The 26616-nt window shown below is 41.2% G+C and overlaps 1 protein-coding gene across 2 annotated transcripts in view; it reads right to left on the reverse strand.

Moving 5' to 3' along the window:
• Positions 1-26616, reverse strand: part of LOC122577604 — a 301786-nt gene that overhangs the window by 134228 nt on the left and 140942 nt on the right. The window lies entirely within an intron of this gene.

Here is a 26616-nt window from a genome sequence, read left to right on the forward strand (position 1 = left end):
AGATAGTTGAGGGAAGGGTGGCTTCACCACCATCGTGAGGGATGACTGAGCGAGTCGGTTAAACGGGCGTCTTCTTTCATAAATTTCGAGGGGCCGCCGGATAAAGGTTTAGAATAAATCGTTCGGCCTGTTATCCACTCCGACGTCGGCAGATAACGCCAGACGAGTTAGCCTGAATGCCTCAAGACAGCTTTTTCTTACGCACTATCCTCTGTGTATGCATCATCGCCAATCGTTCGTGTCTCGTTTACACGCTGAATTAAGTAATTTTTTAAGTTTCTTGTGTTAGTTTTGACGAATATTAGACTATTTCTTGTGTTCAGGCGTTATTTGGATGATAAGTATGTTTCTAAATTAAAAGGCCAGTATAAGATTGAATGATAGCTTGTAAATTTCTGATTTGAATGAATATTCAAGTAATACTAGTTCTTTATCAGACATTCTTAGATCTTCATACAATCTTTGTTTAATTTAGATAACTGTATTTCAATAAAGAATTTGATAAGAATGTGGCAAGAATGAAGAAAAGGAGAAAGTTGTTTGAAAATCGTCTACTAAAAAAGAAATAGGGTTTTTTATAGAAAAAGACAGTAGGTAAGTAGGTAAGTTTCTTCTTCTTACTAATGATTAGTCTTATCGGTTTATGTAAATATTTCACTTAATCCTACGTTTCCAACTCGCGATTACCGTCACAGTCGATATCAAACTCCATACTCAACGCCTCCAAGAAACGATCGCATCTTATATTAGATGTCACGTTTCGATTTTGCACGCCGTAACTTACATCGCCGTGGAAAATGCCGAACGCAATATGAAAGTGGAAGAAGCGGGCCTGGAACGCTCATAAATACATCCTTGAAGATCGCACAAATCGCTCGTTCGAGGCCAATCCCCTTCTCGGTTTCCCGCTAAAGATACGAGAGGGAACCCCTCTCCGTCTCTCGCGAGTAGACACTCCTGGATACGTTAAGTATATACGTTACATCGACATACATATACTCTCGACGTACGCGTCGATATAACCATCCAGGCATATAGACACTCGCGATATAGAAAGAAGATGGAAGGGGAAGGGCCGTTTCGAAAGGGAAATGCCAAGGAGGGCAGAAAGGCCAAACCAACCCAGAAAGCTAGTCCAATTTCTCAAACCTGTCCAATCCGTGTCGTATGCAAAATCAATCACACGGCAGCTTCGCCCGCCAGCTTCGAGACCCCACGATTTTCAAATACCGACCGAAGCCACGCGGTAATCCAACTCCTGGGGCGAAACTTCTCACCCATTCGCGATCGCTCGGCCGCTGGAGCATCTTCCTCGTTCCACTGCTCTTCTTTTTTTTCTCTTCTTTTCCTATCTTCGCCCTTCGTCTCGCAGTAATCGTACACAGCGTGACATTCCATCTGGATGCATTGTCGAAGTTAGATTCGCGTCGAAACCATGCGATCGAATCGGAAGGCCATGTTTGGAGCCCGTCTATTTTCGAATGGCGCTTGATTTAGAGTCTTGGGATAGGATCCAAGGAAATGGAAAACAGAATGCATATCGAAAGTTTTTGGAAGAGAAACAAGAATAATACGATGTAAAATAATTTTGATTTTAAGGGTATAGTTACGTTGGATCATTAACTTTAGACCATTCACCACAAGGATAACGAAAATCTTCGGAAAGTAACAATCATTGATTCATGTATAATAATTAAGTAAATACTAATTTTCCAATACCTCTCATTTTCTACTCCCATGCTTAACCATCAAGGACAATGCACACTTTCCTAGGTGTTTAGTTGGCGTCGCAACAAAGCCTAAACCCCTAGTATAAATTACGGAACGAGACAAAGCTAGCGCCTGGAACTAGATGCAAATACCTCATAGGTGCATGCGTACCTTCTGGTGAGAAAAGTTAGCCACTGGATGCCATTAGAAACTTGCTTCACACGATGTCGTTTCAAGCCTATCCATTGATATGCATCACCTTCGATCGCAGCTGCGATCATTAGGGATCCTCAGACCGAGCCGTGAATGCCGCTAAGGCCTCCGTGTGACGGCTTCAAAAAAGTAATTTGACCTTTGGGAACAGTGACTTCAAAGTGTTCCACGGAACATTCGTCCCGCGAGCACCGTGTCGAACGGGAGCGACGTTCTACTTGCGCGCCCTTTCTACTTGACGATGCATCAGACTTGCTGATTTTTCCCGGACGAAACGTCGACACGGACGTTGTCCGGCATTCGAGCTACGGCGTCAAGGGTGTTTGGGAACTCGAAGACGAACGGAGGGGCGGCGGCTACCACAGGGGTGCGAAAAGTTTAGCATACGCATTTTGTACATTGAAATCCCGACACGCTCGTCCAACTTTAAATTGAAACCCGGCTGCCGCCTCGACTCCACCCCGGCGTCGATAGCCCATCGTCGTCGTGACCGTCCTCGTAGTCGTCCGCGTAGTCCTCCTCGTCGTCCCGCTTACGACGACGTCATCTAAATCGTTCGGGGGGAAGGAAACGAGATTTCCAAAATGTTGATATCCGTTCCACCGTTCGGATCGATCCACCGTCGACAGAGCCGTTTCAACCAGACACTTTTCCGTGGTTCCAATTGTTTCGTTTCTTTCCTCTCTTGATGAATGGATGTTTTCTAAATTTCTTATTTTGAGAAACGTGTTAAAGCGGATATCGAATTCGGTAACTGTTTATGTTAAATTCTTCCTCGTATTTTTTAATTACTTTCAATTATCGGACAAATTAATAACATGAAGATATTTTGTCAGTTCCGATGATTGTACGATAATACATGATCGAATATTTTACATTTTCATTATTCTTTATGTGATATATGTTATTACGTGTTGCTTGTAGTGCTCGTTTCGTTGCTTTCCTTAACTGAATTCCATTCATTTCTCTTTGAAATGCTTCCTTAATTCTAGCTTTCTGCTAAATGATAATTGGCTGGTTCTTCGCTCATTAAGCCTTCTATCAATATACGTAGCAATGATTGGCCATGACATTTCATTCTCCACTTTATTCCTTTCTCCTTTCGATAATCCAATTCATAAGCAGCTTCCCACGCAACTAAGCTTGGTCCTTATGAGAGGTGACCATAATGGGACCGGGCATTTTTAATTAAATAATACTAATCACGGGAACCCTCTTACGCACGAAAATCTCATCTGGTCCCTTCCCCGTCTACTGGCCTATCTCTCCTCTCTCCTCTACCAGCCCCTTTCCGCCCTCTGTCTTTCTCACTCTTACACAGGCCGCGAATCGTCTCTCTTTTAGACTTCGAATTGTAATTAACATTTGGTTCTCCCATTAGTGTAATTAAAGTGCCATTCCATAATCTAGGAGGCCGAGAGAGAGAAGAGGGGTACCTTATCTTTCAGACTTCAGCCTCGACTGCGGAGGTCGTTTTAACCCCGCCGGCCGTCCCCAGCCCCTTTTCACAGGAGCACACCGATGCCTGTAGCTTCCTTCGGCGATAACTCCTTTCTGAAAGAGGACACTCTCTCCTCTCCCCCGAGGGCGGAGAAAATCGTGAAATCGCGGCCGGGTAGGTAAAAGAAAAACGTCGATTAAAACGTTTGGAAACCCGATCCCAGAGGCGTTCTTTTGCTTGTCGGATCTTCAAAGAAAACGGAAACGCTCTTAGAAACGACATACCCTATCGAACAGAGTATCCGATCAGATTTGAGGAAGGGATTGAAAACTTAATTTTTACATAGTTCGTCTATTCTCGTATAGTATAGCTCTTAAAATAGTAGATTGTGGATATGTTGAAATACAACGTGAATGAATGTTAATTGTGAAATAAATTTGAATAAATTGTGATTAATTTATTGTATGAAAAATACGAAGAGATTATTTTATAGAGTGATAGATGTACGTAAAGCTGATACGGTAAAATGTGAACCGAATGATTTAAATTATATATAAATTAAATAATATTTCACAATGTATCATCTATTTATTCTGCTCGAGAAACACTTCCTCGAGAAAATCGCTACACAAATCTGCCATCGAATATAACAGCATTCCAGACAAGAATCTGACAGATAAAAGTCGCGTGACCCGTACCAGAAGGGAAAAAACAACGACTCTGTTGAGGGAAGGCAGCGTTTGGTGGTAAAATAAAGAAAAGTGAGGAGATAAGGAACCCGGCCGCGTTGACATTTTCCGGTGGTTGAGTTAATAATGCGCACGGTACACAGGCCACGGACTTGGGGGTGGATCCACAAAGTGGCACCATAAAGAGCCGCGGATGTGTTTATTCGGGAATTTGCCTTTTTTCTTTCCTCTACCAAGCTGAGTCGCAGTGAGATTTTATCTTATTTTCGGCGACGATCCCGAAGGATTTATGCCCTCTCGGTCGTAGCTCGTGGAAGGAAGACGCAGGAACAAAAAGACAAAGACAAAGAGTCACCGCAATCGAAATAACGAGAGCGAGAAGGATAACGAAAGAAAGCGGGAGAATGAAAGAATGAATAGGGGTGGCTAAGGGAGAAAAGAGAAAGGAAGGGTTGAAGGAAAAAGCGAAAGAATCACGATGCAATTATTTTCGTTCCAGCTCGTGAACGGATTTTAAGATCGTCCAGCCCTTGGCTAGTGGACCAAGAAGGAAAACCGAAGAGCTAGAGAAAGGTCGAAGGCCGAAAAGAAGGATTAACCTCGTCAAGCGGGAGAGTCCGTGACAAAGACGTTAAAGTGGTCGAAGGGAATGAGAGATATATATCGGTCGAAATCTGTGGGGTGAAACGTTCACATCGTTCGACCGTCCTGGGACGTCGAGACACTAATGGCATTTTTATTATTTCTCCACAGAGTCCCTCCGCCGATAATGGGCCGACTGTATGGTCCATTGGACGCGTGACAGCCTTGACAGCTTCTCACCTTTTCTTCGTCTCGGCCACTCGTCTAGATCGATGCTCAAAGGGCGCGCAGTAGACGACGATACTCGACATCGAGAAAGGAAGCGATGAAATTGGAATGAGCTGTGAAACAACTGGAAATGAGTCTGTTTCGAGATTTCGCCATTCGAGGACAAATGTCAAGGATTTGTTGAAATCTTGAATTACATCTGCAATGGAAAGTATTTGAGCACCTACCATAGAAAATCTTAATGTCCAACTAGTAAATAACTTTCTGTGCTATATATAATATATTTTGAAATTTCATTAGTCAACACACGACTAACAATACATAATAATTGCATCGATACATAGATTTGTGACCAATCTGAAAATTTATATAGAAATTACAAAATATTTATTTCAAACATATATTTAATTAAAAATTATTATACAACAATCGTCTTAAAAATATAACAAGTGTTAAATGCGTGTACTAAATATCTTGTACTTTTGTGTATTTTGTGAGATGCTTTCGATATAATTTTATTACATAGTTAGAATCAGTAGTATAAGCTACCAGGTTTCGTGATGGAAAGTTATAGGAGTCGAAAATATAGGGTAGTAGAAATTAAGTTATTATAAAATAACGTGAGAGTTAGAAAAGTTATAGGGTTTCATGATGAAAAGATATAGATATCGAAAGTAAAGGGGTGGAAATTAAGCTACTATAAAATAACGAGAAAGTTAGAAAGGTGAACATTAAAATGAACTAGTAAAAATGTTTTAAAAGTACAAGCGTCAGTCATAATTATTCACGAGCTTAAAAAAGTGACATAAAATATTAAAACTTGAAAATAAACCGTGGGAAGAAGATGGTAGGTGGTTTTGAAAATATCTAATACCGCAGGATCGCAGATCATAAAGAGCCCGCTGCGACGAAGGATCCATTGCTAAGCAACGTATACCCATGGAGCCATTGGACTCGTTGGCTTTTGATGAATGGGCCTCGTATAAAGCTAAAGTATGGTAAAAGCCGCCGTGGCTACTGCTGTAATATTCTACCCTGGGTGCTTTTAGAATCGCTAATGACTAATGGTACCAAAAGGAAACCCCTGCCGATGGATGCCGGGTTCACGGATCGCCGATCCGCGGCGTTTGCAGATTTTTCAAAATATTTGCTACCATTAAGGAATTTAATTACATTATTCTTGCGGTCCCAAAGAGAGAATATTCTAAACGATAATGTAATTCAGACTTTGGTTATATTATATTCAAGATAGTATTTATAACGTATTCGAAAACTTATAATTGTACAGGAATATTTAAGTGCTTAAATATAAGTTTTGCACACATAAAGGTTTACATATTCATTTCTATTTAATCATATCACTTTTTATTATCAATACTTTTTAGTGACAATTCTTTCCGTTTTTGTAGGGTATTGAACGAGTTTTCAAAGTAAATCTGTCAGGATCAGCACATGAAATATTTATAACCTTCCGAAGAAACAAGAATAGAGAAAGGATACACGGTTTGGTTGATCCAAAAAGAAGAAAACTATGATTAACTGTGATTAACCTGACCATCGTTATTGCTAGGCGAGTGGCAAGACTTATAGACTGAATCATAAACGAAGCTGGAACGTCACGTGCAAAATACGCAAGAGGCTTAGTTAGGGCTTACGATTACTCGCGATTCGAATGGCAACGAGACTGACGAGAAAGGAAGAACGTAGAGAAAAGAGAAGTAGGACCAGGTTTGAGGGGGTCCAGAGCTACGGATTGGCGTAGAAAGGAATGGGGAGTCGAAAAGTACTTTAATATACGGCAATCCCCTTGGCTTGAAACTCGCAAACTCGGACCGACTACCTCTCATTGCTGCCTTTCCTTTCTCTTTCTCTCTCCTCCTCTCGCATGTATTTCTCTCGTAATCGTCGCATGGCTTCCGATGAAATTTCACGTCTTCCACGCGGGTCGCCTTTGATGCTTACTGCCGTTGTAATTGCAGAAATGCGCAGAAATCGGCTTCCATTTACCCGCAAAAACTATCTCTGCCGTCGTTCCTGGCATGAACCGAAAAAGACCTCCGCGAAAAACGACCTGTCTGCTGCTTTGTGATTTTGACTACGTCGTGATTTCGACAAATCGTAAAATGTATTTCAATCCGATCTTTTTCTGCGGTCACTTAAATCTTTTATTTGTACCTTTAAGCTTTTCCTTGAAATATAGATATTTTTATGTACACTCGTCATTCAAGTTAATAAAATATCGTAGAATATTTCGAAGAAGTTCGAGAAAATTAACTGAATTGCCATAAAATGTACTCACGATAAATATTTTTATACAACAGCGTGCCAAAAATAAAGGACAGGCGAAAACACAGTACGAACGTAATGAAAATATACGATAAGCTACGGAAAAAAGTATGTGGTTACTGCCTGAAGAGAAGCTAAATGCGAACCAAATCTGTTTACTCCGAATAATAGAAGTAAATGAACACTTTCGTGCAGAGTGAAGCGACCCAATAATGATAGAACGTAGTCTAAGGAAAAAGATTGGTCCCTCTTTCGTTTGTTCGTTTCCTCCTTTCCTACATCGTAGCTGATTTGGCTCTTCGGTCCCACGAGAATGTTATAGCGATTGAAACCTCCACTGGTAATTTATCTCTCTATCGATTTCCCCAAATAGCAATTCGGTGGTCGTTCCTCTATCAAAATCTATAATTCTATCATATGGAATATTTTATATTTATTTCTCAGATTAAGAAACCCTTTTAAAAGTCAAATTGCCAAATTAAAACGTGTTAATGCGAATCTTTTAAATGTTGTATTTATCATTAGAAGGAAGGAAGAAATTGTATAGAAAAGTAACTTTCCGTGTTATTCTCAGCTGCAGTTGTTTCAAGACGAAGCCCAGAGAGAAACTTCCCTAACAAGATTTACCTCTAATCACCACCGAGAACCGTTCGCGTGTAATTTGTTTATCCCGGCTATGCTCCTTGTTCATAATTGCTCGGCCTTGTTTAGCTGCCCGTTTCAGTGGCGTTCACGTGCGGCGCCAGAACCGTGTCGATTATCGCGTCTAACTTGTGATTTCCTTCGAGAAAATCGATGTATGAACGCGCCAAGTAACTTCTCTTGCTTTAATCCTAAATACAGATATCAATGGCGCCATGAAACAATTATAGTCTGAAGAAAGATGGATAAAATCCTACTTTTAATCAGACGAAAGAAGATAATTTTAGTATGACAAGTTCTTGCTACGATAAATATTAAGATCTCTCAAGAAAAGTGAATCGAAGATTATTACAAGGAAGTCTAGAAGAGGTAACTTTGTATTTTTTTTTAACCATCACCACGAAAATTAAATAATACAAGAGAATATTTTAAAAATGTCTTGACTAATCTAACTCCCAGAAGATTATTCTCCAAAGAAAAATAGCCTTTTATATCGAGAAATATTATATTCTGCTTCTTCTTTTCCTCTTTCTCTATAAAATTTTCCATACCGCGAAGACACAAAACGTGAAAAGGTTTCACAAATCGTGAATGTTTCCACAGAATGTCAGATTCTTCAAAGAAGCAAGAACCCTACAAAGTAACATCAACTATCGCGGAACGGAACGACGTCCTGGCGTCTCTTTTTAGTCCGAGGTGGGGGCGTAAACGGCGTAAAAGCGGCACCACCCCTTATCTACATATCAAAAAGGCAATCCGGAGAACTCGCTTATGTAAACGGCATGGGAGGCTTCGTGTCCCAGCCAGGGATGAAAAGAATTTCGAAATCCGTGCGCTAATAAACCTGCTCTCTGGCACCGCGGACCGACGTCGTCGGTCTGGGGAAAGCTCTGACGAGATATTCGTGGGGTTAAGCTCTTTAAGCCGCGGATTAAGCCAGGCGGCACGAGAATTTAAAGTTCTCCTCCGCTGACGAGCGCGCACACTCGCCTCTGAACGCGTGCCTTCTCGTCGTCTACGTTCCCGCGAGCGGCTACGTGCGAAAATAAAAATTAAAAGTATATCAGCTTCTTCGCAGCAAGTTTTTACATACACACATACCGGCTGGATATTAACTTTCACGGATAATAATGAAATACCATCTGACAGGATGAAAGTCCCGGTTCAACGAAGTTACCGCGCTCGAATCCAAGCGCGTGCTCGTTTCCAGCTTGCTCTCCGTTAATTTACGACGGCAAATCCTCTTTTTCACCGTGTTACACACACTTTTATATTGCGTTCTCGTTTCATACGTACGCGAGTTAACACTAGTGATAGAACATGTATAGGTTTACTCGCTGTGTTTATAGAAAAGAGTAGTGAAATTTATATCGTCGAATGTAGGGAACATGACTGTGCACATTGTCTTAGAACTTATATCAAATGAGAAATTGGACAGTTTTTAATACGATATAACGTTGATAAATTTATATTAGTACTTTATATTTAGTATTTTTATCAGCGTACTCTTTCCATGCTTCCACTCAATTTTGTTCTACACTTGCATTCTACGATTTTAATAACCGTTAACTATAAATTTACAAATCTAAGCTTTCTAAATCAGCGATATAACAACTGTAAGATACTTAAGATGGACAAACGATTTGAAAATAAATCTTGCACGCATGAGGAGCAGCGAACCTCGGATAAGACGATTTAATAACTTAACAAAGCGATTCACGCGTCTGTAACGGGATTCGGCAATCACGGTCGGAAGAATTTAATCAGTTGAAGGACCAGAGAACATTTTCAAGCAGGAACATGTCGTTCGGTCTTCGTCTCTTTGGGTGCACCTCCGATCTGGCTCCTCGAAAATCCCGCTCTTACCGCCAACTCTTGCCAGCCCTCTCGCCTCTAATTCGAGCATTCGTCAGGCCGCACACACGAGCCATTATAGTTGAAAGTTCCGCCGGCATTAAATGCTAATGAGAGCGGCTGGATTTTCCAGCGGTCAGAGGTTCCGCCACTCATACCGATTACGATTTTCAACGGGAATTTTCGGCCGCCACCACGTAAAGCATTCTCTCTCTCTCTCTTTCTCTCTCTTCACCTTCTTCTCTTTCTCTCTCTTTCTTTCTCTCTCTTTCTTTCTCTCTCTTTCTTTCTCTCACTCCCTCTATGCCATTCGTTCACAAGTCAAGATCCGATCTCTTCAACTATTATTTCGTTTCGAAAGCCCTCAATCCGGAAAGGTTGGATTTGCACGGGTCCACGGAGCGGACTTTTAATTGATTGTTGGTTGAACGTTGTTTCAACTCTTGCCACGATTACGTAAATTTCTGTGATAAGTGCCTGCGGTGTCTGTATCGAGATACATGGACTGTAGGTACTGTTGTACTCTTGATGAGATAAATTCGATGATCGTTCTTAAAGTAGGAAGGGTTATTGGGAAATTTTTGAGTGTTCAGTTCCATAAAGCTTTGGAGCTGTTATATATTTTGATGTATTTACAGCTTGAAGAAGTTGTTCTTTTGGTAAAAGGAATAACTGCGGATAAAATTTGTACCTAAATTTATTTATTGATAAATAGTTTAAAAGAGAAGCGGTCCTTCTCATAAATTTGGAAACTGAAAAATCAAATTTTTCAACTCTTTTCTGAAAATTTCCTTATTTTGTACAAACAGTTTTGACACTTTCAGAAACCAAATGATTACGTTCTACTGAGTTGATCAGTGTAATTTCTGTGTGGCACGTATATTAATCATTTTCATATCAAAATCAAGAGTAACGACGACAGAAACATGAAAAATAAACTGCCGGATAACTGTCAGAACCAAGAAATTCATTTGAAGGAGAAATTTATTAAAGCATTAACGTCTCGTCAATTCCACCATTAACTTTCACGCAACTTCACGCATCGGTTGATTAATTAATCGGTAACTGGGAAATTTGCAATTTGAAGGAAGGAATCAACCTCGCGAGCAGTATATAATTTAATTAATCTCTTCTCCCTTCGATTAAAGCGGTACCCGTACGTGAGGCTTGAGCCTGATATACGATTAATTCTAGGCGGTCCTGATAAGACGATGCGACGAGACAAAAGGGCGTATAGGCGGTAAAGCAATATCTAGCAACGCGATGGAAACCGGCCAATTAAGTGGACCCTACAAAATTGGTTTTTAATTGAACGACAGAAATCGATGATATTAATTACTTTACGCGACTGCTACTCAACCGACGTAATTAACGTAATATTTTAGCCGAGAAAGAACATTATTTGAAACAATATAATATCTAGTTCAATGATAATTTATTACGAAGGAGTAACTTACTATCTATAAACGGAATTCCAAGAAATCATGTGTCACTTCATTTATAATTTTACAGTATTAGCATATAGTTCCGAATCCTAGACAGAAATATATTTCAAAGACATGTTTAACAAGCTATTTTTAAGAACTAAATGTAAGACGATTACAAATAATGAGTAACGCCTGTTTCGACTGATTTTTATCTTCCTTTAATGTATTTAATAACAATCACACAAGAAATATTCTTTTATTTAAAAAATTGAAAACTGTTCAGAATACAGAAACGCTTGTAACAGAAATACAGTAGAAAAACGAGTACTCGTTATTATCAATACATTCGAAATACTAATTTCCCTTACCATACAATGAAACGTGCAAACAGCTTTCACCTACTCCACCCCATTCATATTACTTATGATATACCTACATTAAATCATGTTCGTGACAAATTACACGCAGTGACGAAATCATAAGCGCGAACGAGGGCATGATATATACTATATTCGTATGCAGCCGTAATTTTACTCGGTTGAAGGCCACTTCAACGTGGCTCTGCCATCATCCCATCAGCCTCATCCCCAAAGTCTGCAAACGCAACAGCAACCCCGTTGGCCTCTCACGGTTGCCTTTCACGACTCTGTGCTGGCTAATGTCTTTTCTGTGTTACGCTAGTCGCCGTCCCTCGACAATGCTGCTGGAAGGTCCTGACCGAGGTATTATCCTATTTCGCGAGGCGTCCTCTTCTCGACGTTCAGTTATGCGGATAACGCGTACCGCAACTTCGCCCGAGACGCGATGTCGACGAAGCAACTTACAATCTCTGACGATGACGACTGAAAGTATGAAAATGTGGAAAACGCGAGACGTGTTTGACGGCGTATTGAGAGAGTATTACTTTATGGGAAAAAGATATGAATTTAAAATGAGCAATATCTATCGAAATATATTCGTCGGAACTGTAGTGTTACGTGGCGTCCTATGGTGGTCCGTGCGACGTCCTTCATTGTCTGACCGTCAATTTTCAAGCACCATTATACAGATCCTGCAAGTATTTTCGGTTTATAGCTGGTATTTAAGACAGTCCTTAGGTTTATTGCACGTTCTTACAAATTACGGAGAAAGCGAATATTTGTCTAACGGAAAAGCAGGTTTTTCTCATGAACAAGGTCACCCACGAGCCACGTTGGCAGGAGACTTCCTCCTCCTATCTTCAGCTGTTAACGTTGGCTATAACCAATGGGCATCGCGGATCGTTAACCTCACTTTTCTAACGAAAAGTGTGAACAACGAATCCACGTTCTTAGTTCAAAAGACACACCCACACCGAGCTTTCCTCCGTATTAACATGAGAACGGACTTCACTTCTTCTTCATCAGGAGGGCCAACTCAACGACTTCTTCTATTACATCAAGAGAGTCAACTTCTATTTCTTCTACACCAGGAGAATCAACTACTTCTTCTACGACATCAGGGGGATCAACTCAACTTCTTCTTCTATTACATCAGGAGAGTCAACTACTTCTTCTACGACATCAGGAGGGTCAACTCAACTTCTTTCACACCAGGAGAGTCAACTACTTCTTTTACAACACCAGGAGGGTCGACTCAACTTCTTCTTCTACAACACTAGGAGAATCTACTCAACTGTTTCTCCGAGATTAGTTCAGTCAATACTCCGGCATCAAGTCATCAACATATCTACTCGTACTTGATCTCATCTACAGATCAGTCAACGTATCTCTATCGGGTCTTTATCCGTCAAATAATCGTCTATGACATTTATATCACACGTAACGGCGTAAGTCTTCATTGTAATAAGTTGTTGGAAATATAAATATTATAACACGTTAATGGCAGTGTTATTCCACATCAATCACCCCTATTATCCCAAAAGAAATAAGGGGATCGATCTGTTCGTGGTGTCGATTATTATAATCGTAACGGGAATTTACGACTCCCGTTGACGCGCTTCCTCGCGTCTCCCCGCGACTGGTCGAAAATACATATAGTAATAAAACATTTTACATTGAAAACTTATTAAGAAGAATAATGAACTCAAATATTCCATGAGATTACCTAAATTTCAGTAAGAACAAAGAACTTTATCTTATATCCTTTATCCGCTACAAACAGAATCTGCTTTTCTATCGTCGTTTATTAACGGGAATTTTGCAGACGGAATTAAAGACGCTGACCTGCTACTCGAAACACATAGGGAACGGCTCGTGCTGTATCACGTTATAACGCAAGAACGGAGCAATTTGTTGGTATCAGGTGCAGGGGGTATCTCAAGTTGTAAGCCCTTGGTTTCGTCTGCTGCCGGCAATTAACTCCATTACCACCCTGTAACATCGTGAGCTGACTTGCCTTCCACGAAGTGCGCGCAACTCGTTAAGCCTTTGGGTTTTGGACTTGGGCCCTTTACTTGAGCCCGAAGGGACACTAGATAGGACCTAGGCTTTAAGACCGATACAAACTCTGTTCAACGTGATTTCAGCAAAATCGGAAGTATCACAGTCTCTTATCGCAATTAATGAACCTTATAACAATGTTGTTTTCTGTGTTATCCACATTTTATCACTTTATGACAATAATTTCAAATCTTTTATACTTTTTAAATATCATTATACAGGAATCTACATATATTCTCCATCTTGCTTATAAAAATAATGCCACATAGAGGAAATTTATTTTAGATTCTTGATCTGTTCTAATAGATAACTCCATTGTATACCTTTAAAAAATATACAAATAAATTTTTAAATCTCCAGTAATGCTACGCTTTATTTGAAAAACCTCCCGTATGTCGATTTATCAATCTACAAACACTATCCCGACAAAGAGGAAGGATCACTGCAACGAATCCTACCAAACAACTCGATTCACTCGCGTGAGGGACTAAAATAATTCAGACTGTTTTATCGTTGCTTAAATTATTCCTTCCAATATGAAAGAAAATGCAGTACGTATACCAAACGAGGATACCGTGAAACATTCGCGGTGATATTAGTGCCAGGGGATGAAACCAAGACGCGAACATCTCGCAACGCTAACGTATGACCAGCGCGCCCCCCAGAGTACCCATCCGGTACCAACTGCTCGTATGTATCCATATAACTGGGTGTAGGTTCGATTCATATATTCATAGAGAAATAGCAAGCCGGAAGACGGAGGAGTTGGCTACTTGGGGGACGTGTGTACCGCGATTGCTACCGGTCGCGACCTCATGCATACATCACGGATGGAAAGTGATGGAACGCACCCCCGACGCCCTGGGTCACCTAGACGGGCAAAACTGTCACCCTGACTGATTGCTAACTCCCACGACGTGCACCGACCAGGACTTCTCTCTAAAACCGTCTCCACGACCTATCGACCGCTATCGTTCTGCTGAGCACTTTGGGTTTCCGACAGGTGGTGGAATGCTAGGATTAATAACGAGGGAATGGGGATTAATAACGAGGGTTTTTGTGGAACTGTGACCTGCTTCAACGATATGATGTGTAATGTTTTAGGAAGTAATGGATGTTGGATGTTATTGCTATGAAACGATTGGATTGCATTGGTGAAAATTTTGAAGGCAGTTTTTCTTAATTACTTTAAGGGTATTAATCTCATATATGACTAATCTGTGAATATCATGCACGTACATCATAATGTATGTACATTGAATCACATTGAACGTATATTGGACCACCCAGTGATAGTTACGAGATAAATCAGATAGCTCGCGTTGCATTTATATTCCAAAAAAGTGTAAAATAATAGTGTTTAAATTAGAACAATGCTTTTAGCTTGACTATAATTTTCAAATTAAGTTTAAGTTATGACTTTGAATCCAAAATTCATGATTAAAATAACAAATGAAATACATTTTCCGCATATCACGTCGGACACCCGTTTTAAATGCAAAGCGCAGAATACCTCGATGAAAACAGACAATTTCACGTAGTTGGCAAGATTCAGAGACACGTCTAGCTTATTCCACCCTCAACTACGTGACGCCCAAACACGGCACAATTTGTAAAACACTATATCACGCCGCGGAGAAGCATAACCCGCGTTACCAGTGAATATGATGCTCTTACGAGCAAAGATGAGGAAGCCGTAGCGAAAGAGGAGAAGCGGCAAGACGACCGAGCGTTTACGAGCGAAGCACCATTAGACGGATGTTGTCAACGCGTAATTGCCAATGGTGCAGTAACTCACTTCCTACGACTTCGCGGCTTTCAGCTCTAACGATGCTTCAACAGCTACGGCTAACAGTAACAAATAGCATACCGCCGATATCATCAGTTGGTATTGAATTCCGTCACGAATTATCGGATGCAATCAGATTTGTTAACGATGGCATCCATTACTTAAATTACTTTCTCAAATAATCGAAAGTTACAAAGAAAGAACTTTTCTTTTTTATTATTCTTAACAGCCGCAAAGCTTCGTTAAGTAAACAAACAACCTGAGTAAGTAATTGACAAATAATTTTTTCCTTTTCTAAACTTTGCAAAGTTTGTTGTGAAATTTACTAAAACTCATATACCTAAAATCTCAAACTCAAGAAGTCGTCGAAGGACCTGTTACCAAAATCTCTAACGAAATCATGGAGTTCGTCAACGGTCAGAATTGCTTGTTCCTCGAGACTAGTGAGTGACCATCGCGGAAAGGGTGTTCGAGAGCACGCAATGGAGGAGAGGTCAGAGAATGAGACAGTTGTATAAAGGGCAGGAGAAAAGCGCAGGTCGAAGGGATGGATCGAGGCCTAAGCACGTTCTCACCCTTGGCGCTGCTTGTGAGGACCCTCGGAGGGCCTAACGAGCGGCTTTGTCATTTCTGCGTCTTCCCTCCCGTTCTCTCGTGCACGCTTTCTCTTAATGATGGTTCCCAATGCACGTAAATAGGTCCAAGCCCCTCGCGACACGGGCATGCAGGATGAGTCGCTGCTACAACGCCCGTCTTCCGCCGTTAGGCCACTCAAGACTGCGTTCCCATCCACGCATGTTGGTTTATCCAGACCGGGGAGAGCTTTGAATGCGCGTTACTGGAAATTCTACGCGGGCCCGGGACACTTGTGTTATCATTAACGACGATTAAGGCGCGTGCCAAGCGAGGAGATTTCGATGGGAAGCAGCGCTCGACCGCACGCACGATTATGAATACATTAGCGGATGGAAATCTAAAGATAACTGTTCGTGGGAGGGACCGAATGTTGTTTCGTTCCGGAGTTCTGCCGATAGGACGAAGGGGGAAAGAATCCTTGTTGCGATAAAATTATAAGATTAAAACTAACTGCGAATTGCTTATAATAACTGCGAAACACTTGATCAATTCGTGGATATTAAGTAAAAATCATTTTTTTTTCATATGGCGATAATGGAGGGCAAATTAAATAACATTTTGTCTGCTTCAGTTGATAGATCCTATCTCTTATAACCGATTAGCAAAACTTTCTTCAAAAGAACGTAAAAATACAATAATTTGTAACTATGATAAGACACGATTTTGCAATGATAAATTGCATTCGACTTCTATAATAAGTAACAGTTTATTCCTAAATATGCCCAAAATTAAATTTCTATATTACATCCATTTTATGGCTTGAGAAATATTATTTTCCGTAGACATTCCGAAACTAATAACGGTACACGAGCCAAAATCTTCAGCTTTTTAAGAAGTCGGGTATGGCAGGAAACGCTGATTAGTATCCGGTACAGAGAAACTTTTCGAGGCATCGTTCTGCTCGGACCGTCTTGAGATTCTAATGGATTCTCATTTAAATAGAAATCTCATGCCGATACACAGGGGTCGGGCCGCTATATGCGGTCGGGATGGAAGGACAAACCAACGGACCAAGTATGTTTGCCATCCAAGTAATGGCTACGGAGGGTCCTCTTCTGGTCGGTTCCACCCTGGACTCCCACGGTCAAGGATGGCCATGCAGAGAATGGGCGTGCAAACAAGCCAGCCGTGACCCCATGTCCGAAGACTGGCTCTTCCTATGCGCGTTTTTTACCTTTATTTCATTTCCTCCCAATCTCCTCGACGCGGACGAGATGTCGTTAAATTTTCTACCACGCACATATGTTGAGGGAACAAGAGAACAGTTTTGTATCATATTAGGAAGTTTCAAGGTTTGCTTACTTCGTGCCGCATATATCCATGAAATGAAAACCTTATTTTGTTATACTTAGTTACGGTTGATACAAAAATATAGAAATTTTTTGAGCAACTGAATATGTTTGAATGTCTGGTAAATTTACAAAGTATCAAGTATATGAAACTTAATGAAACTCTAATAGAATATGTATCGAATATTTCTAATAAAAGTTAAGACCTAAGATACGAAGGGACCTATTACGTGTAAAGATCTTTGAACATCCATTTAATCTAATTTTGATAGCGACAATGCATTCTTCGACGCACCTAAAATTCAATCAGTTACATAGGTGAAAGAAAGTGCGATCGAAACTATCTACTGTGAACAAATGCGAAGAACGACTATGTTGCGAGTAATTTATTCAAATTATCGGAACTGGAACGGGTATTTTCTATTAAGAGAACGTCAACCGTGCAGAGATATTTCTGTACCCGTCAGTGTGACAATGCCGTTCGTTTTGTTCTACCCCAGGAATACGTTTCTATATCTGTCTATATACACATATATAAAACGTTCTTGCTGCCTTTTTCCCGCTACAGAATTTTCACCCCATTTCGCAAGCATGTCACTTCCTGGCTAAGTTCGTATCGGTCTACGGGCAAAAAGGAACACGCAACCACGTATGCGTTCGCATACGTTTCCACAATGCCAGACCGACGTCCATGGTCAGTCGACTGCCATGCCGGTGCTTTGCATGCAAACAGAAAACGTTACATCCCCCCGATGACCGGTCAGGGGGACAGTAAATTTCGAGAACGACCAAAGCGAGGCTACCACTTATCGCTGATACGCTCCTTCTTTTCAATTCCTCGCACTACGTCAGAGTCGTTTTTCGCTATTTTATTACTTCAGAACGTCGGACGCGTTGGAAGTTGTATGCCGAGGAATTTGTACGTAGAAATATTGAAATATCTAAATTCGGACAAAAAGCTCTAGAATCGAACAGATTAAGTGGAAACAAATTTCTAAAAAAATCTATTTTTATAATTTTTCGAAGCCGAGAGTATTTTCGAACATCCTTACCTTCACAATTTTCTTTTTAAAAAAAAGCGATTCGTAGATCTAGAACTTCAGAATTCTCGAAAGTCAGTCAGTCATCCTTTCTTTTTTTTTTTTTTATTTCAGAGCTTCAAAATCCCCCGAGATATCATTAAATAAAGGACGAAAAAATCTAGTGGTTACACCATTAAACTTCAAATATGATTATAATATAGAATATAGACTGTCTAATATAAAATATAATTTTACATCAGTTTCCAAACTTTCCATTTCCTACGAGCAGCAAACCCATATCGACTTCCGAAATCGTACAACAAGGGGTGTTCCTGAAACGGCTGCCATCCGCTGTAGATTTGTCGTGTCCGAGGGAGGCGCGCGGAAAAAGAATGACATTGAGCGGAATCAAATCAAAGTTGTCCTTGCAACCGGAATCTTTGAAGGAACGCGAGACGTCGTTGGAAACGCGGCGAGACTAAAACGACGGAACAAGAAAGCGAATAAGAAGGAGAAAAGATTGTGAAAGGAAAAAGAGAGAGAGAGAGAAAGAGAGAGAAATGTGGAAACGACTCGCTGGTTGGCTGTTCTCGCCGATCAAATTTCCAGAATGGCTCCAGCTCCATTAAACAGGTCCTACTTCTGCTCGTGCAGCCAAAGAAGCCGACTAACCCGTCGCAAAACGTTCCACGAATACCTCCACAGACTGCAGGAAAGATAGTTTCCCCTTCGTTTTTCCCGTGCCATGAATCGGAAAGTCGATCCACGATACCGAGGATCCCTAAGGGTCTCGCGCGATTGAGCTCGATCCTCCGTGTCTGTTATTACCCGTCCGCGCCGATGACACCGGCTTTCCAAACAAGAAATCCACGGATTATGCTTCCATCGTGTTACGATTTTGCGTAGAAAATGTTTCGAATATTTTTAGAAAAATTGGCTGATATCTTTTTCTGCCAATACGTGATTAAAAATTATTAATAAAGTTATCAATAAAAACGGGAAGACATTTTGCACTCTGTATTTGCTATGATTTTCACACTTCACATATTATCATAGACGTGTACATGAGGGATAAACTTTGCTGAAGATTCAATTGTCAATAAAACCATTAGCAATTCTGAGAACTTCCGACTTATAACTCAGAACTTGAAATTTTAAACTACCCAAACTTTTAAACTGCGAACTCAACCAAGTTACTTCGTTCTGTAATAATTTCATGCATCAGTAATGTCAACCAGAAACGAATTCTGTATTTATGATTAATCGAGAATTAAATTAATTACATGAAACTGAATCGACCAAAATCACTTTTCCAAATTTCTTCAAACAGTCAACTAAAGTACAAGGTACAAAGGAAGACAAAAAAGTCTTATGGCAAGAATTTTACAAGCATATTGGTTCAACGAACTTTCAGCCACCAATTATTACAGCCTCAAACGCGAGCCGATATTATGTTGCCTGCCACTTCGTCTTCCTCGTAATGAGCAGGCATCCAAGTAGGAGTCCTGTATCTACCGTTGCGACAGGCTCTGATAACCAACAAGGATTTTGCCTCGGTCTGAAAGTTTGTCTACTCGCATTACCTTGCGCCACTCGGCATCTTCTCTCCTTCTCCTCTTCGTCGCTATCGACGACGACTACTCTCCCTGGATATTTCCCCGGTCCAATATCCGCATTGTTTCGTCTTGTCTATGTCTTCACATGTGCCTTAACTAACCCTTCGGCATTCAACACCACCTCTTTCTCTCTTACTTCCTCTTAGAAATCGTCTCGTTGTGTTAGCTGAGTTTGTGCTCGAAAATCATCCTCTGCATTTTCCCGGGAGGATCCTCGCCCCGGGATAAGGCTATCAAATGCACGTTGCGTCTTCAAGTCGCGCTCAGGATGTCGATCCATGGTGTCGTGACTGGGCGTCGAGCGTGACTCTCGATGTCCCCTTCTCTTGAGAAATGCTTCCAGTGATGGAGGATTAAATATTAAATTAATGGATATTGTAAAGTGGCGTGTCGTAGAATTTTGGGGATATTAAAATATAGGTTTAATACTGTTACATGTCGAGATACCTCCATACGCTCGTATAGAGGTAAAGCGTACTATACACTGATAATGTAAAAACTATGACTATGTGCATATAAGCTGATATAGACATTATAGAATATTCCAAGAACATTGATAGAGATTCTGGATCGAAATAACCCTTTCTACAATAACCAGAATTGGCCTCGAATTAATTCGCTCGTGAAAGGACAGTAGTGAAAAAATCTCGAATTTCCGAATCACAATTTCCGATAAAATTCCCAGTAGAGAGATATCGAAACATTATATTCTTCTCAATAACAATGCTACAAGTTATTCAGTATCACCATAGTCGTGTCACGGGGTGCCTATTACGTTGTATTCAAATACTCCCTGGGAGACAGTCGATGGTACCATATAACAGGGAATAGCGGCACATCGAAGTACCGTAACCTGTAAAGAGTTTATCGAAGAAGAAGGACTGTTAAGAGTAAAGGGTAGTTTTGTCGGATAAAAGCACGGAACGAGAACGATGGGTAGCAACTGGAAGGAAGAGAGAAAAGGAGCGATTCTAGCGGGACAATCTCATCTCGATCCCATCGTACATCGTGCCACCCGAGGCCTTACATCTCCTGGCTCGTCCTATGTCCCTCTGAGGGACTTGTGCACCCTCGAGTCTCCTTCGCCATCCCCTTCCTTCTCGTTCTGCTAGGTACACCGGGTCCTGCGACCCTCGACGTGGCAAATTGAGCACACTCGCCCCTTGCAAGAGACCGAGCAGCATTACGAGCGATATATGTGGACCATTCGACAGACAAACGGCTCTCTTTCCCTCTCAGATCCTCCCGTATTGTACGTCTTTTCTCCTTCTTTGCCCGAACCCCTTTCCCCCTAGTTCCAGGCGCGATCGTAAGTCGAGCAACGCGACGCAGTTCGATCGAATTACGAGTTGAAAACGTTTTCAAAGAAAAACGGGAAAGATCTTATTATATAGAAAATTAAGTGAAATGTTTGTGTATGAAAAGCTGGAGATGATTATTAAGTGGAATTATAAAATAGGATGGCAAAGGCAATTTATTTTTTGAGAATGTTTAGATAATATATAGCATGACAAGTAGTATGACTAGACACTAATCAGGCAAGAGTTACAGATTCATTATACATACCATATCGCTTTTAGAAACGACGTACTTTTATTTTTAGTAGATATTGTTAATTGTAATTAATAAATTACCATGTCTTCTTAATTACATAAATATATAGATTGTAGAATGGAGATTTGTTTCCTAAATTAAATATAAGACTTATCATCGTAATTATTTTTTCACAGATCAAATTCCAATCCAACATTCCTTTATAACACTAAACGCACAAGATCGAAACACATTCCACGGAAGCGATTGCGTTATCGAGTGTCATTAGGCCTCGACATTACGCCAATGAAATTCCATCGAGAAAAAAACGCTGACTTCGAATCTATCGCGCGCGGACGATCGTTGAGGAAAAGGAGAAGGGTCGATCCGGCAGAAAATATCTTAGAAGCTTTTCATAAATATTGAACGATACTCGGATCCAGGCGCTGCGTTGGCCTTCTGAATCGGGCTCATCTCGCGCCAGCGCGAAAGTGGTGGTTTTCACTCGGGTCTAATAAAGGGTTAATTAATACGCTTTAAACCGTCGCTCTCGAAAGGGGTGCCTGGGGTGGAGGCACGACCTACAAAGTGCTCGAGAGGATCAGAAAGAGAGGTAGAGCCAACAAAGAGAGAGAGAGAGAGAGAGAGAGAGGAAGAAGGAAAATGTTGCCTGTCGCCTTCACGCCATACGACCTCGAATCAAATCATTAAGTGTTATTGCGTGAATCCCTCTATTCCGACACTTCGTTCTAAAAATATTAAAAAATATCGTGTTACATTTTTAACCATATCACTAGTAATGGAACTTGGTAATTTCCAAACGCGTATCGCTAAATGTGCATGCTACTCTGATTTGCGATGGACAAATGGAATTGTCAGTTATTTCAGTAGACTGAGAATCCATTATTTATCACGTTGGTAGGTTAACGATATAAGTTGTAAGTAAAGATGGATGTTTATATAAATCCATTTACGTATTAATCAATTATGTATTTATACATTTATGTATACAACTAAATACTTTTGCATTAAATATTTCGTATAGCTATATGTAAAATAAGTACACCCAGTACATATTTGCAGATTCCACTTTCATCTAGTAATATTTTCAACTGGTAATTTACTTCGAAACGAAGGTCAGATAACATCAAAACCAACTCTGTATATATCCAATCTACATTAAATCTCGCGAATGCAAGAAACCAACTCAAAGTTATCGCGGAAGGAAGCTTGGTGCCAAAACAGAGGCCAGATGTATTCGCGCGTGAAATTTAAGCGAGTAGCGTCCTCAGGTTGCATAATTATCCCCTGAGTGACACGGTACCAGCCAGGAGGCGTAAAATCAGCAAGGTTACCGAGAAATCCGTGCGGTAGCTGCGAAAGCAACGACAACGAGGCTGACGGAGGCTCGTTGGCGAAGCAACGACGCCTCTTCCACGTAAACCCAATTTATTTCGTTCCGGGCAAGGGAGGTGAGAGCGAAACGAGAAAGCCCTTTTCGGGGTGGGCGCCAAACGGTGATGCCACCGGCGACTTGTGAACCACTTGTCGCTGTTACGGCCCCATAAATTCACGGCGCCGCCGACACAACGAAGAACCACTCTCAGACTTGCTGCTCGGAGAGTCCCTTAGACGCATGTTTGGATGCCTGCTTACTTACGTTTACCCCACGCGCGAGTTCACCGCCACCAGCACCCCTAATCGAAATCAACGTTTCCGCTCGTTACACTATTCTATTGTCGTGTCCTAACGGGATTTCGTGCCACCCCTCGAGCTACTCGAGAAAAAAAGAGGCATAGATGTCGAGGCTTCGATGGGATAACACTGACGGATGAAGCATTCAGGTGATCTCGGTGTTGTATGGTCAGATGACAGTATTTTTGCCATTTGGGTAAATACTGTTTATATGAACAAAGATATTATAGTTCCACCATCGTGATGATGTCATTTTGATTGTACAGAAGATTTTGTTCATTAAGCAAGTAATTACATAAAAATATTGCTATAATCCCGAATACCCTAAATTTCAAGAAATTTAAGGTTTAGTATGCAATATTACATTCATAATACGTACCATTTGTACAAAGACTCATTCCAAAATGTATAGAAATCTATGCGTACAAAAACCATCACTATGATATCTAAAATCTGATAGTCTCACACGAGATATATAATATATCCTTTTAGCACTCTACTTTATTACCCAAACAAACTTTCACTTTAAAATTCTGGATTCTGTTATCTATTATCCTCTTTCAAGATGTAATCAAGAACCTACAAACTCCAGAAATACTGAAATCCATAACCAGTCGTGTTAGCCTCGATAACTAACGACGACTTTTCCACTCGTCTTCAAGCACTATCGATAGTTTAGTATCTGTCTTCTCAAAAGGCTTGCGGGTTTTCAAGTCCGCCATGCGGGCCGCCTAAGAGGTAACGGGTTGAATGGGTGGAGAACAGTTCTGCAACGAAGAGGGTCAGACGAAATGGTGACAGAGACGCACGGAAGAGAAAGGGATGGAAACGACGGCCACGTCGTTGACACGGAGAGGAACAGAGAGGAACGGTAGGCTTCCTGCATCCGACGTCTCGTCGGCGAACGTAACATAACGAGATGAAGTCAGTGGTGTATGACGTCACGGTGGTGGGCGTCCTCGTCGTTGCGCTAGCTCGCTTCCTGGCGACTGTTTCCGTGGAACGGCGGAGACCGTCAACAAAGGACGAGCAGCCAGCCAACTAGCAAGGGAACACACTCGTCCCATCGTATCTCTCTCCCTGCGACCGTATCGCGCCCCGAAGTCCTTTTCGACCACTGGTCTGGGTGGACTCTATCTTTCTCTCTTTCGCTTCTCTCACAGTTCTATCGTCGATGTCTGAGACGAAATTGAAAGGCAACTCTGCAAGACGATTTCGACACGGCAATGCAATCACTGCTCGGTCTACTTTAGCACAGATTTACGCTCGGTTTGCAAAGAAATTGCGGAGATATTTAGTCTTGTTGCAAGGACTTCAAGAAGGTTTGAACAAACGAAATGTAGAACGAATGCAGTAAATTAGATCTCTTTCGTGGTAGGAATCGTTTCAAAGGGTTTTTGTAAAAGTGCAAATCAGGTTATCTTTGCGTTGTTTGTCTGATAAGTTGCGAGTAGATGTCTATTGCGTGTTTGTAAGTGCACGGAAATTTAAATTAGTTTTTGAATATATTGAATTGTTCAGGAGGGAATACACAATTGGAAATAGTGATTTTCCTGTAAGCTAAATTAGTTCTACTGTTCTAAAAAAGAAAAAAAAACAGTAACCTGCATGCGCTAATCATATTGAATAATCTCTGCCAGGCCTTAATGGTAGAATAAAGTTGTTTTGGTCTATTCTCGGTTCAGGGACCGCTAGCCGGCGCTATCTCGCCGCCTTTAACAAAGCGCGTCAGCCTCAGAGAACGGCGGAGAGCGTGGCCAGGACGAAGAAAAAGGAGAGCAGAAACGAAGGACGATGGTGCGAGGAGCACGGGGTGCGCTAGCCATATATACGACGTCCCCCATTGAACGTCGTACTTTGAAAACTTTGGACGTTAAGAGAAAGGGTAGCTAGCTGCTCAGGACGTATTGTAAAGGCTCCGTCCGGGCGACGGGGATGGCTGCCGTTGGCGTAGGGTGGCGCTACCAAGACCTCCTAGACATCGTTTCGATTTAAGGAGTGCCAGACCCACAGCCCGACAGAAGCGCTAGGATTTTGGATTCTATCAAGGAACGACCTATTCCATAAGACCGAGGGAAGCCAATGAAACGCTTTCATCCTAGTAAAATACTCGGATAGGAGCGAGATGGGGTTTACGAAAATATCGCAGGACGAAATAGAAATTCCTGCAAAATCAATTGCCTCGAAACAGTGGATGGAGAAAAGGTACTCTTAAAGAAATTCCAGATGAAATCTTGAGATCGAATAGTTCTGACATTTTTCCCGCGATTTCGCGTAAGTTTATTCGTTTATTCTTTCGTGAATGCAATTAATTTCTAGAGTGTGCATTCAATGGAAGTTGTGTAGATATCAGTGAGTGTGTTTCTTTGAACAGCGTGTTCTGTGAAAGAATACAGCGTCTTATTTTAATCTTGACGAGGGTCTAAGTGAGAACGGATTTTCGTTTAAGCAAAGCATTCCAGAGTACCGTTTTCTTTCAAAGAAAGAGTCAAAGAAAAAGAAGAGAACATCAGCTAAAACAGTCGATAGCTGGACAAGCGTTGAAGAGGATACAAACAAAGATCCCGAGACGAAGAGAAACCCTTTGAAGAAATCCTTCGCGTTCCTGGTCGATTCCCCGTTTACGTCAAAAAGTTGTCTGCATTCTTTTCAAAGGAATCTTCCGCTTTGGTTAACAATTACTTTGGTGCAAAGCTACGGCACAATTTTTTTAAAAAGTATTCTTTGTGAGAATTACAAGAGGAAGTTACTAGCGTTGAAATTATAGCGGAGATAAGCAAAATGTTTTGTATAAATATAAATTTCAAATATGTTAACAGTAAAAAAACACATGTAAGCAAAGAACGATTTAAAAAACACGAGTCAGCATATAAAACAATACACATATGAACAGCACAAAATAAGCAATTTAAGAAATATTTCCAAAAGAATGAAACCCATTTCGAATTGTACATTTGTACTACATAGTACATTTCATTGCAGAATATCGCCAACTTAAACAGCTGTAATCTAACCTTTCATCAAATTTTCAAACTTCGTGCCCGTAAGAGCGAATCTCGGAACAATGCCTCGACTGTCAAAATTCGCGTTATTAGTACAATGGTCCATCAGGGCTATCAGAAGGAAATGATTTTGGCGCGACACGAAAACTGTAACAACGGTTCGCGTCCATTTCGTCAGCGTAAAGACAGCTTTTAGTCGACGGCATCCACTCTCACCTAAGCCACGCTGCGCAGCTTGATGGTAGAGAATAGTTGAAACGCAAGGACTTACGCTAATGAAGGACGAGCGACGCAGGGGTGGGTTGGCACAATGACGCGAGCAAAGGCCAACAGGTCGCCATTAGAGCATACTGTTTCGAACTACTAATAGCCAATTCATGCGGCCGCCCAGTCGAGCCCGGTCCGCCAGTTCCAACCTCCTGTAGCTACCGTGACCAAGAGCGTTGCCCCACATAAATAGACGCGCGGCTATTGGGAATACCCTTCGTCTTTCGATTCTGCCGATTTACCTATTATCTAGCGCGTAAGTCACTTTAATATAT

The sequence above is a fragment of the Bombus pyrosoma genome, linkage group LG2, assembly GCF_014825855.1.
Source record: "Bombus pyrosoma isolate SC7728 linkage group LG2, ASM1482585v1, whole genome shotgun sequence".
Lineage (NCBI taxonomy): Eukaryota > Metazoa > Arthropoda > Insecta > Hymenoptera > Apidae > Bombus > Bombus pyrosoma.